The sequence below is a fragment of the Branchiostoma lanceolatum genome, chromosome 16, assembly GCF_035083965.1.
Source record: "Branchiostoma lanceolatum isolate klBraLanc5 chromosome 16, klBraLanc5.hap2, whole genome shotgun sequence".
NCBI classification, from domain to species: domain Eukaryota; kingdom Metazoa; phylum Chordata; class Leptocardii; order Amphioxiformes; family Branchiostomatidae; genus Branchiostoma; species Branchiostoma lanceolatum.
This window is the reverse complement of record NC_089737.1, coordinates 9,862,551-9,876,245: the sequence shown is the minus strand read 5'-3', so window position 1 is coordinate 9,876,245 and position 13,695 is coordinate 9,862,551. Positions and strand designations below refer to the sequence as shown.

Below are 13,695 nucleotides of genomic sequence, written 5' to 3'. Positions count from 1 at the left end.
CCGCTAGTTTGCTAAATTGAGAACCATTAAATCCCGAGCCTGATTTTTTCATTCTGCAAATTTGCAGATTAATTTTTCTTCTGCAATGTTGAAAATCTTTCTGCAAATTGCAGACTGCAGGTGGGTATTTCGAACACTGAGTTTAGTTTAACATTGTCAGAGTGAGACATCGTTTAGATTGATAAGATAGGTTAGTAATTCTGCAAAATTGCCGAAAAAGTTCGTATCTTTGGTGACTGTATAAAGGACAATAAAGCATAAAATACCAAACGGATTCGCAAGGACACCCGCATCTAGAATGTATACACAGCGCTTAGTTCTCTGATAAAAAGATTATGGCAGGTGCCTAGAGTTGTTAGATACCCCCCCCCCCCCCTTACCTACGATAATCTATGATATGTCCAGTCTTAAAGTTTTCACCAGCTTATCATTTCGGCTGCGTGGGCCAAACCTGCATATATGTTTGCGTGCCTATTTTCCCTGCAAGTGCCGCCTGCATGAAAAGCGGGTCGACTCTATCTGGCACCTGGATAAAGCTGTGCTCACTCAAGTGCAACGCGGTTAGTAGTGACAAGTAAACATTAGAGTGAAAGACATGCTGTAACTGGCTAAACCCCTTCTTAGCCCATTCATTTTTGTCAGTTTGAAACCTCTCCTCTCTACATCAAGAAAACGCATGTATTCTTATCCTATCTGACCAAACGTTTGGGCGTACATCCCCGTTAGCCCGTCCAAATTTTGCCGGAAGAAAAACAAAAATCGGAAGAGAAAATATATATCTAATCCCCGGAAACCAGTTGTAAACGAAAACAGGTGACTAGCATTCAGTTCTGACATATTTATTCACATAAAAGCCGGCCTGTTTCATGCCTGGTATTAGATAACTCAAAAGCAAAGTCCACTTCAATTGCACAGGTGTAGCCTGGGTGAAATCCTGTTTAGGGTTACGCCCGCTTCCTGTAGAGACTGTTGGAATAGACGTGACCTAAGCAGGATGGCATCCAGGCTATCACAGGTGCAGTTCTGTCTAGCATAGCGGTTACATGTTTCATCAAGCGGAGTAACCTTGCTGAGTGGCCGCTGGCACGCGAGGCGAAGTACCGCTGAACGATGGGATAAGGTCTGGGCACGGAGCCAAGACTGCAATGATTGACAATGACATATAGGGGGCGCTTCGGAAAGAGAATGGGACGGCTGCCAGAAAACGGGGCAAAGTGGAACAAGGTCACAATCATCGCTTCCCATCTAACCTAATCTTTGAGAGTATTGAATTAAACATAAGTGGAGTAACTTATTCACTTTATCCTCAAAGGAAATAATCGAAGCAAAGAAGAGGGGAAAGTTATCACTTTTTTATAATTCGTGAGAATATATTATGAAGTCGATTTTCTATTCTTCTTCTTGCTCAACTTCGGAAACATACGTCCGATAGAAAGCGGGTTGAAATCATAACTGACTTCTGTAATACCTAAAAACTAATGTTAAAGATGGTGATTTTGGAGTGGCCAACTTTGAATACATTCTTCGTCAAGTAACACAACGCTACAAGTTGAGATGGGTGTATGGGGGCTCAAGTGAATTATTTGTAACTTTGAGTTTCAGTTTTGCGTGCAGTCAATTATACTCAATACAAAACATTTACACAACTGATACACGTAAAGAATTCCCATCTTCCTTATAAAGACCACAGTCCGCTGTATGTAGGTCATACGTGACGGAGCTGTAAAGTTACATAGTTCAGGTTTGATTCAATCACGTCCTTGGTAGCGTTGTATGTTTTCATAGATACAGTTATGGTGATGACAGTTATAAAATTGCTGACGCACACTAACAATCACATACGCTTTTGTCCGAGGATAGTATCCAAATTCAAATCAGCTTAAAAATGGCAGATTTTTTTGACAAGCGACAAGGAAAACCCTTAAAGTAAAACGAAAACTGTAATTTTTCGTAATCTTTATAATTCGCATTCCTTGTTGTTAATTAATAATTTCATTTCATTTTATCTATCTATAATAATATGTACAAGAAAAAAAAAAGACTAAATTCCTTCCAGATACCAGTATTCTTTTTTTTGTTAATCAAAATGAAATAAGAATTGACATTTTAAGGCATTGAATTTGAAAATACAGACAAGCGTCCCTTTTTCTGACAGCTGCGCACCGTAATGGTATAACCCTATTACATTTCACAAACAAAAAATTACATTTTCGTCAATAAGAAGTTTAATATTCTAACCAACATAAGAACAGAAGCTTTATCTGGGACATTCAACTGGATGATTGTTTCTTTCCATATGTAAATAAACAGTAAACAAAAACAAATAAACTCTTTTGTGAAATCTGCCCACCCCTTAGGACGCACCTAATGGTACAGCCCGGTAAGAGGGTAGCAATAATCACATTTCACAACATGGCGGCCGGCTGACCAAAAGCCTCACTGTTTTCGGTCTAAAAGTGTGATTTTCTACCTGATTAACCCACAAATTCAGACCAGATACAACTCTAATCACCCAAGGATACCATTCAGATCACAGCAAGACTTAAAAGGTGAGAGAAAACCTCTTTATTTGTCCCAAAACGTGTGTTATGTAGACTGCATGTCAAGTCAGGCCGTCCAAAAAGTCGTCTTAACACTTTTGGATGCTTTTCTGTACAATTTCTTCGTATATTTCTCACGTTTTAAAGCTTTAAATTTCGTAAATTTCTCCTACAATTAGTAAATGTAGGTATTATCTCACAATAGCAACCAAAAAATCAATGCCAAAGCCTTTTTATAGGTGCCACGAGGGAGTTGGAAAATGTTTTGTTCGCTTGTCCGTCTGGTTCGATCGACTGGAGCCTGCTTTATTTTTTCCTCGGCGCCTCAAAAACATTCTAGCAAAATTCCTCTTCTTCTTCCTACTGTTTTTCCCACGAGGAAATTTTAGACTCAGATTTCCAGAATTTTTACATCCCACCAGAGTTAAAAAAACAGTTCTGTTTCGTTGTAATAGAATTTTTGAGCCTAAAAACTCAAGGACAGATGTTTTTGTGTGAGTGAAATACTTGAAAAATTGTGAGAGTGTGTGTGTGTGTTTTGTTGAAGAATTTTGAGAGTGTTACTGTTTTAGGGTCCGTACGCCGTTTAACGTGAGGCGTAGCGAGATATTTTAAATTCGCCGTTAACTGTAGATGCATTATTATCTTAATTATTCAACGTGAGGCATTGTCCAGGTAAATTGTTTGTGAAGCATAAATGGTCGCTCGAATTCTACGTAGCACATTGATTGTGATCGAAATTCAATGTTAAGCGTTAATGTGAAATTCTTCGAATCACGTAATCGATCAAACAGATTGACCAAAAAAGTCAAAACAAAGCGTCACGTTGTGTCGTTGTTCGTTGCGTCGACTATTTCATGGTTTGAATACGATGGAACGATCCAACGAACTTGTTACCAAAACATATCGCAAGAAGAAGTCAATTTACCGTTATGCATAATTTCCCCCTCCTGAAACTATCGTTGAGCATTGCCAGTTCTCCCTAAAATTTAGTAGTGCCACCAGGATCCCCCCATGTAGACCCTCGCTTAAGAGTGTTACACACACAGGTTCAAGTACACAGCTTGGGCGTCTGGATTTGTTCAGGAGACTCTTGACTGGCACATGACTGAGCTGTATTGTCTAAATACGGCTGAAAATCCCCAACAAAGATCGCCCGCTATGTTTTGGTTTCCCACGACTCAAGTACAAGGTCAGCATTGTAGACTGTATCTACTGGGAGGTCGCACAAGTCATTATGTATCATGAATTATGATACATAATGACTTATAAATAAAAGAATATACTTTTCCAGAATTAACGACTGTATAAGTAGCCAAAGTAAGCACAATCATAGATAGGGCTTGGATTGCTATATTTTGTTTTATCATCATCAAAAGATGTGTATTTGATTTGATAATGATAATTATACGATAACCGCATGCCATTTATTATGAGGTGTACCTCATAACAGCATGGTTTGAAGAAGCATTAGGAAGTTTTACTACTGCTGAGAAATATTAGTATTCCAAAACAATGCAGAACATATAAGGACCAAACAACATATAAGGACCAAACGTTTAAGTAGGGCCAGGGGCCAGACTATTTTGCGTAGAAGCATTCAGTGAACTGGAGCTAGAAAATATAGAATATAGCCCGTATAGGACCAGGCTATGATATTTCTAATATATACAGTGTGCTTCAATTACTGTAACTGTGTAAGGTCTCATGCACACAAGCTATACCAGTATCTGATGATATCACCATGTACATATCCAGGAAGGCCCACTCCGCGCTAATGGGGATTTAGAATCTTGATTTATACTCGTGGCGAAGGGTTGGAAGATATGCCCAGCAGATATGCTGATACGGGTAGCTTTCATGCGCATATTTCAATACCCAACTGTTTGGTATACCATTCCCCATATGTCTAATTTTTAAAGCACAAAACTAGTTTAGAGTTAGGATTGTTTTCAGACTTAGCAGTAGTTTTTATCTAGCACTAAATCTAGTAAAGAAGTTTCTGTCGTAGTATTTCCTTCCTATTTTATCAAGGAGGTTCTCTATTTAACCTCCTTGGTTTTACTGAAAACCACATCTAAGTATGTAGGTATGCGCACATTTAACAATGTGACAACCTGTGTGATTACCCAAGAGAAACATAGACAAAAAGAAGCCTCACTAAACAGGATATTCAGAGACCACAAGGGACATTATATATATGTGTATTACCTTAGTAGGGAGCGTCCAGAATATTCCTGCCCCAGGCTACCCCTTTGTGTTTGTACGTCATGGTACAGGGTGTGTCTTGTCAAAGTCATTGCAGATTATTTGTGAAGTGACGCTATTGTGAGAACTTGCTATATACAGAAGTTTATGCAAGCATTTAATGTTTATTTGTGATCATAACAGTTTATATTTTTGTTAGAGCGTTTAGTTAAATAGAATTTATTTCTTTTGAGGTGGTAGGGTAGAAATGTTACTGTGAATTGGTGGGGTATTATCGTAAACTCATGACATGTGTTTTTATGCCGGCTGTATTTTGTGGTAGGTTTAAAAAGGAGGTTTTAGCAGTGTGTTGAAAGTCGCAGTTGAAACAATTCTGTAGTACAGAATACATTGGAAATGCATATTTGCGGTGTATTCACGTAAATAAAACTGCTGCGAAAGTTTCAAGACTTGCAGTATTCTGATGTTTCAGATGTTTCCATTCCCAGCATTTGAACAGTCTGAGACAATTTAAAGCATTGTGTCTGCCACTTAGAGGCTTTTGTTTCAAAAATGACACTTCCCATTGTGATTCCAATGTAATTCAATTTTCTCTTGGGAATTGCCCCAGGCCCTTACCAATTCCGTGGTGATTGGCAGGGGTGTTAAATGGTTTACATAAACAGGTGTTTGATGGGAATGTATGAAGATTTAAATGTGGGAAAGTTAGCAGAGGGTACCATTTAGCCGTACATGTAGATTAGCCAATCAGAATGATCTCTCCTTTGCGTAACATTTTTCAGAATTGAAATTGAAGGAAGGCAGCAACTGGTTCTATTACTTACGTAATTCTCAGGGCTCAAATTGATTCGTGCATGTGCACCTGTGTGCACCCAAAATTGGAGCTGTGCACCTAATTTTTGACTGTGGGTGCACTGGTGCACCTAGATATTTTTGTACGCTATAGGGTAAAGGTACACTATTGCACACTAGTATGCATAATATTCTTGAAATGTACAATGTAAGTATCAGAAAAGGCAATATAACCTTTCGGTTCTTAAGAGCGTTAAACTTTGTCATTCTGTTTGTGGTGCACCCAAAATTCTTTCTGTGTACCTAATTTTTTTGGTTGGGTGCACCTACATGTATTCCCAAAAATGAATTTCTAACCCTGATTCTCCTTGCTACTGTCTAGCTGCTAAGCACAAGAAGAAGCAGATAAGATGGTTTATCATGCTTCTTTTCCCCCCATCTCAGTTGAGAGTGTCAAATGGCAGGCACACAGCATAGTTCCCCACCCTGCCTCCCTGATTTGATAAGGAAACTATTTTCGGTATGCTCTGCAATTACAGCAACATTTAAGGAGAAAAGCAAAGACAAAAATAGACTACTTTATAATCAGTTTTCTATTTGACAGATCATATATGTGTGTGACCTTGAAAATGGAAGTATTGAAAAATACAAGAAAAATTGTTAAATTTCAGTACAATTTTAGAGAAAGTGTGTATTGACAGTTGGTATGAATGTAATATTTCATTCCTTCAAAACGATGATGGCATCCCTTCCGTATGAATTACACAATCTAGGCTTACCTTACTTGACGTATATATCTGTCTAGTACTACGTCATATCATCATATCCAACACCAGCCAATCACTACACAGTGAGCTGTAGCACAAACACTGTTGTTATTGTTATTACTGTGACTGTTAACGTTATTATCAACATAGTACATAAATGTAAACAAATGACACAGGAAGAAGGTAGCTCTTTTCGCAGTCTTGAAATTGTTGAATACAAACCAAAAGCCGGCACAAAATCCTTTATTATATTAATCAGAATGTAGATTTCTTTTCTTATCAATGCTATCCAAAGGATATGTTGAGAAATATGCTAACAAACATTGAAAGTCTTTGAAGTTATGTTTTGGCAGCCTTGCACCGAGAGAGAGCAAAGAAGAAAAAAGTCTGTTTTCGTCCAGCCTTTACCAACAGCTGTGTGCTGTGAGGTTGTTCAAGTGTGGTCCTGTCTACAAATGGTGTTCAAAATCAATAACTCATATGATTATGAGTCATAGGAGTGGAAAATTTTACACATGTAACCACGACAAGTTTTGGCTCGGAAAAATCAAATTTATTGATAAAACTGTCATGTGGCAATATGAGCAAGCCTCAGACTAGTTTATACCTATAGGAAGTGAAAATTTGTTGATGAATATGATAATGATTATGATAGGAAGTGTTAAAGTTGCAATGAAGCAATCTTGTTTGCCCACTTTGTATTATAAAGAAAATAACCTTCCCAACCCCTGTACAATGTAAACTATGGGATATGCATTTGTATACATGTAACAATAACAGTGCCCTAAAGACCCCCCCTCAATTTCTTTCCTGGCGCCCCCTGGGTAAAGTAATTGAAATGACCCAACCCCTACCTTTTGACTATTGTGGGGTCTTCAGTATGTGATTGCAGTATCTTGTAAGGCCATAGAGATTTGATTATGAATGTGCAAAAGGGAAAATTTGAAAAAAAAGTTGCCTTCATTTTTGGGGAGAAATGGTTGAAAATTGATATGCACATGGATGTCATCCATATAATTAAGTCAGTGTGGCCAAACTTATTAGAAAAAGTGGAATTCCCACAGTGTACCATTACAGTTGACAAAGCTGTTCAGCTATTTTAATCCTATTGTCACATTAATACCTGCCCTGTTGACTCATGCACTTGAAGTTGACGCTGTGTTTACCGACTTGAAGTACTGCTGACTATAAGCCACCATCTTGAATTGCAAAATACGAAATAAGTCTTAAACATACTGTCAGAATGTCACAAATTTTCAATCTTAAGTTTCAGATATATCCTAACTTGTATAGGTAAGACTTTCAGTTGATTACAGATATTATCATGACTTTTTCTTTTGCTTTATTAGAATCAAAGATTGAGTGATCAGTAAAGATGCCTTATTTGTTATACTGCATTGATTTTGATTAAGATATTTCTTATCCCTGTGTTTGTATGATTATGAATGTACAAACGTGAAGTTTATTTTTGCTGGCACTTGATTCCGCAGTTGGAGGGGAAAGGAGGTTTTTACTGTGTATTTTGTTCGCGGTTGCAACTTTGATACAATACTTTATAATTTATAGTTATACAAATTGGAACCAAGTATTTGCAGTGTCGTGAATTTTCATAATATAAAGCCGTCGCAAATATGTCAAGATTCCCAGTACATCCTAAATGTAGGCTATCTCTGTTCTACTGAACTATTCTGAACAATATTTGAGTTGTACATATCTGGAGGGCCTGCACCCAGTACTGTACTGCCTACTCCACACTACATGTGTGCTCTGGGCATGTTTAGCATAGTGTCAACATTTGTAGAGGAAGGGGACAAATAGATCTAGCACTACAACAGAGGTTAGAGTGTTTGAGGTTGTTCTGGTGAGAGGGTCTGTCTCGAGAGGACTGGAGAGAGTCGGAAAAGGGTAGGACGTTTTAAAAGTATTGAGTAAGGCCCCTTTCTACTTGACGTTGATTGTTGAGCGACGGTATAGCGGGCAAAAATGGATTTGTGCGACCCTTGATTTTATGATATTTTGTAATATGATGCATGATCCTAAAGGGTGATTTAAAAGATGTAGAATGTACAAAATGTAAAAAGATCAAAACTTTGGTTGCTCAATGATTGCAGCCTCTTATGGAAAGAAGTTTTGTGTTGTTTACTGAGGATAAGGGTAATACAATTTTTTTCTTTTCAGAATCTTATATTGCCTTGATGCATTTCAATTTTGTATTTCAGTTTGTGCATAGATCGTAACAAAATTATACACGTAGATTGTCGGAAGTCAAACTCTTTACTTTTAACAAAAGGGGAACAATGCATGTTACTCAGTATCTTGTTTCATATTATTCAGTGTTGTTCATCTTCAAATGATTGGTTAAAGCAGATAATTGATTTATCTACCAAACCAGTGTGAAATATATGGAAACAACCTTTTTGAACTGTATTTTTAAGCTAGGTTAACTCAAAATGGTTTTGACTTTTATTTTTTGCATGTGACACTAACAAGTCTCATAGCTGCCTTCATTATGAACTTCAAAAGCATATCATTGATTTATTTGTAATTGAGACCTGTAGTCAAGGTCATACTTAAGTAACATGTGAGTGCTTCCATGCATATAGCTTAAATGATACCATCAGAATCAATTACCCTTCATTCTTACACTATCAGATGACTTTGTAACTTATAACAGATAGAAATATCCCTGTTGAAATGACCTTTAAAGTGATACTATTTTAGATGAAATTTCTAAGCACTATGATTTCAAAATTGCATGCCACTTTTCCGTACGGTGAAAGCTGTTTTGATTTCCCGTAATTCGTAGGGAAAGCCGTTATATTCAAGTAATTCGTAGCAAAGTGACCAAATTTTGCGCAATCACCTTGAATTCAACAAAAAATATGGGGGTGCTCATGAATTCAGCATTAAATGTTGTTGGGATCCCCCCATGCAGGCCCTCCTCTCTCTATATATGGTGTATTTGGCCTGAATTGGATGCTGGAATGAAGTCCTCCAAAGAATCCTGAACCCTAGCCAAGACAAGCAGCTGATAAAAGTGACTAGCCCTTCCATCCCGATAATTAATGTCAAGTTGCATCTACAGTAGAAGTATTGGTGGTATTGTTTGGTTAGTGTGCTTTGGGTGGGTGTGTCAGTGGGTGGGGTTATATGTAGTTTGTGCCAGGACAGTTTTTATAGGGTGTAATACCATTTCATTGGAGGAGAGATGGGTGAACTACTTGAATTAAAAAAGAATAATGAGATGTTCAGTCTAGTAAGAACTGTAAAGTTGTCAACAACTTTAAATTTGCAAGGATTTGTCTGTATCGCAAGAAGGTCACCAAAGTTCAAAATTGCTAGAGAGTCGAGCATATTTTTTGCCTAAAGATCTTCCCTATCTCATAGTATCTGGATATTGGATGGGACTCAGTGAACACAATGATTTGATTTGATTTGATTTATTTGACTGTAAAAAAGTACAGCCAGAGCTACCCAACTAGCCGAAGGCTATAACAAAGGGTTAGCACTGGGAACAGTATTCAAAGTTCAATACAAACTTTCACAAAGCAAGACAAACACACACATAGAGGACACATTGATCAAGATGACACCGGTCGTAGTGCTGCTGAAAATGTCCTTTTAGAGCTCACAGACTTGTCGGCCGAGCTGTTTCGTGCTGTGTGAGGCTGGCATTGTTGTTATTTATATTCAAATTAAACAAAAGTAATAGAATATAACAAGAGTAAGAAATAGCAAAATTATAGTTTTGCATGGCAAAATATACATTTGCATAGTACAGATTCTGAATTTACTAGGCAAGTCCAGGAGTGTAACATGAATGTATCATAATTGAGCTTTCATTTTTCTCTAGGTAAATCTTCATGAAAGATGAAGTTTGCAGAAAAAGTTGAGATTGCGCATGCGTGTAAAAAAAATTGCTTTTGAGTTCATGCCAAGTTGAACCTGCCAAGCCTTGTTAGCAAAACTCCAAACTTAATGAGCCAGGCTGTCCCACCCTTTGCATTGTGGGAATTCACCATAGGACTGCCACATATTGTACCTAAGTGACATCGCAACTGGTTATTACCAGTTTTGTTATTCTACTTAATTTCACGATGAGTGAAATAGTATGTCTGAATGTCATGGCTCAAAAGTAAATAACCCTCCTTTGCAAGAGTTAATTCATCTCCAAGCAGATGTTGGGTGAAAGACATTTTCTGACGGCCTGGCTTGTTTGAAAGCAATGTAGTTGGGGTTGTTGACTTACATTTATAATCTAGAGGTTCTGCGTTTGAATCCGGGTCATGCCCGTAGCCAGGATTTTGAATGGGGGGGTTCTTTTTAATGTTTGAGGGACCAGCGAGCGCCGTAGGCGCGAGACGAGCGCCGCAGGCGCGAGCTTCCTAGGGGGGTCCGGGGCTATTCCCCCCGGGAAATTTTAGAAATTGAACCTTCTGATATGGCATTTCCTGTGTTTTTGAGAGGATTTCAAAGGAAGAAATCAGAGACAAAGTTAGCAGTTTTTCTAGGATCCCAGCTCCGCTGGTGATACAAATAAGTCCACCTTGAAAAAAAAAACCTTCGACGTTAAAAATTGGACCCTGGAGCGTTTAAAATTTTAAGAATTGAACCTTCTGAAAGGGCATTTCCTGTGTTTTTGAGAGAATTTTAGACGAAAAGTCAGAGTTAAATTTTTTTCTACGATTCTAGCCTCTGTGGCGTTGCTGGTGGTACAAAAAAGTCGGCCTTGAAAAAAATCTTGAGCATTAAAAAGTGGACCTTCAAGCCTGTGAAAGTGGACCTTCAAGCCTGTGGGGGGGTTCGTCCGAACCCCCCGAACCCTCCCTGGCTACGGACATGGATTCCCTCGCTGGCCCCAATCTAATATCCTTAGGCACTGAAAATAGAAGGGTGCTTTCCCGGTGTGAATTTATCAAAGTCTTGTCTTTCAAATGGTTACAGTTTGAATTGTAAAATGTGTATTAAAGTTTTACTAATGCAGATGCCATCTTTGTCTTTCCTCAGATACGCCCATACCTGCTAGTGCATACATAAGTAGCCGCATACTGTCGCCTATCAAGCAAGAACGGAAAAGCTATCAAAGAAGATACAGCAAAATCTTCACAAGGTAAGCTTGGATTTTGAAAAAAAATTTTACCGTAAATTCATTAATTTGTGGACTTGATTGCACGGTGGAAGGGGGCAAGACGTTTTTGCTGTGTTTTGAGTTTGCAGTTGAAAGAAACAAGTCTATAGTACAGTAGTAATACATTGGAAACGTATAGTCGCGTGAAAATAAAACCACTGTAAAAATGTCAAGATTTTGCAGTATTTTAAGGTTACAGTAAAGAAAAGATATAGATTCATGGTTACTTTGATCATAATATCTTGATTACATTTGTGTGTTATACATTTGTACTGCGGTAGCTATTACCTAGTTGCTTGGTGACACAAGTATGGTCAAATATGTTAGATTACAAATAAGCTATAAACATATTGATTTTTGTATCCTTATCTTTATGTTATAGTGACATATTTATAGTAACCTGTACCTATGCAAAGGTCTTCAGGCATGTACTGAGTAAACAGTTGGGCAGGGTACGAATGTTGCCAAATCAATTTTGCCTTGGAAGTAATGTATACAGAACCTTTGCCAAACAGGATAGTATAGGCCTGGCATATAGTTTAGGATGTACAGACTTTATTTGGTCATGAATATGAATAGAAAAGGACAACAGTATATACATTGTATCCTCTCTATATTGAGTCCGGGGGTCAGGACCTTTCGGTTAGGGCTGCACTGTCTTTCGGAAGGGACGTAAAATGGTGGTCCTATTTTGGAGGAGCTAGCAACCCCTCCCTTCAAAAATATACCCTGCTACTGAGACAGCAAGGAAACTTGCTGCCCTATGTGCCACTAGGCACTACAAGGGTCTGAATGAACAAACTCTATATTAGTATATGGTATCTACATTTACTGTATGACAGAGTTTCAAATGCTAACCAAATACATGTATTTATTGATTGTTATGTAGCAATGTTTGTTTTTGTTTTACGTATTCTGTTCAAAGTTTATCTGTAAAATCATGATTGTCCCAATAGTCATTCACTTTGTTCACTGATGATAATCGTCATTATTATCATCATCATAAAGAAAGGTATGTCATAATTATACAGACAGAAGGAAGGTACAAAAGTTGACCTCTTGGTACACGTCATGGTTCATGTCAGGATAACTCCTGTAAAGGTTGTGACCCGACCTTGAGATCTCCCCCACATAGCCAGGAATGTAACTTATGTAAGCAGCACCTCTTATTATAGTCTGGCTAATTAGGTTGTCGCCCCACCATTTTGGATGTGGAGAAATCTTGTGTGGCGCTTGCGAAATGGACTTACTGTACCGCACACATACAGGTATGTGTTGTATTCTCAGTCAAGTTTTGCACATGGAAAATATACAATTATAAATCCATTTATAAGATTCGTGGGGACTTGATATAGCTTTAGGGGAAAGGACTGTGACTGTGTTTAGCTATAGGGTCACAGTATACATGTACATTGCTGACAGAAAGTCAGTATTATTTGCTGTTATTGTTTTGCAGTAGATAGAGAAGTCATATCGAAAACAGCAAACATGAAACCCCTTGAATATATCAATTTTGAAAACATGAATTTATGGGGAGCTAGAAAAACGTTATGATTTTGCCTACCAACATCTGCTTATACAGTATTAATGACTTATACTTAATGAATGATAATGATAACACCAATTAGTAATATACTCAGCCGTAGCTGCCCACTATTGTTTGCTAACAATACAAGACTAACTTGTGAATAATCTTGTACACTTTGGGACTGACTGCAACTTATTTCCAGTTAGAACTTGCCATATTACATTTTGTATCTACATTTGTACCAACTACTGTAGCTCCTCAGTAGGTTACAAAGGTTTGGTACCTCCATGTGTTTGTGTAGGATAGGTGAAACTGCTCTTTTAGCAGGTGTGACTTATCAGTGGCTTGTGAAATAACAAGCTGTGCAAAAAGCAAATATAACACAAAGTCTTGTTTGTATAAAGTTGTAGGAAACCAGGTCATGTCTTAACCCTTTGGCTTTTCCTGCTGAGGGCTCATCCCTGTACCAAATTTGTCTATCAGTTTTACCTTAGGTCGGCAGGATAAGGGTTAAACATAAAGGGGGAAGAATTAAAATTTGTGTCACCTTTTGTGTGTACTGTAAGTTCATTTATTTTTGCAGGGTCTTCATTTCGTGGTATCTGTATTTGTGTTAGAGGGGGAGTGGAGATTTTTGCAGTGTGTTTGCGTTTGAAGCAATTCTGTCCTACAGTAGTAATATATTTGAATTATGGGGTCTTGAATCATAGTAGAGAGGTCGCCCCAAAAATT

The 13,695-nt window shown here is 37.9% G+C and overlaps 1 protein-coding gene across 8 annotated transcripts in view; it reads left to right on the top strand.

Annotated features, from left to right (window-relative positions):
* The first annotated feature begins 2,389 nt into the window (after window positions 1-2,389).
* The window catches only part of LOC136422086 (SH3 and multiple ankyrin repeat domains protein 3-like), a 105,577-nt gene continuing 94,271 nt past the window's right edge, over window positions 2,390-13,695 (top strand). For 6 of the 8 annotated variants that reach the window (XM_066409732.1, XM_066409731.1, XM_066409733.1 and 3 more), the window contains exons 1-2: window positions 2,390-2,549; window positions 11,315-11,417. The gene's annotated coding sequence lies outside the window, so the exon portion shown is untranslated. The remainder of the gene's footprint in view (window positions 2,550-11,314; window positions 11,418-13,695) is intronic. The other 2 variants (XM_066409735.1, XM_066409734.1) reach the window with 1 other exon arrangement.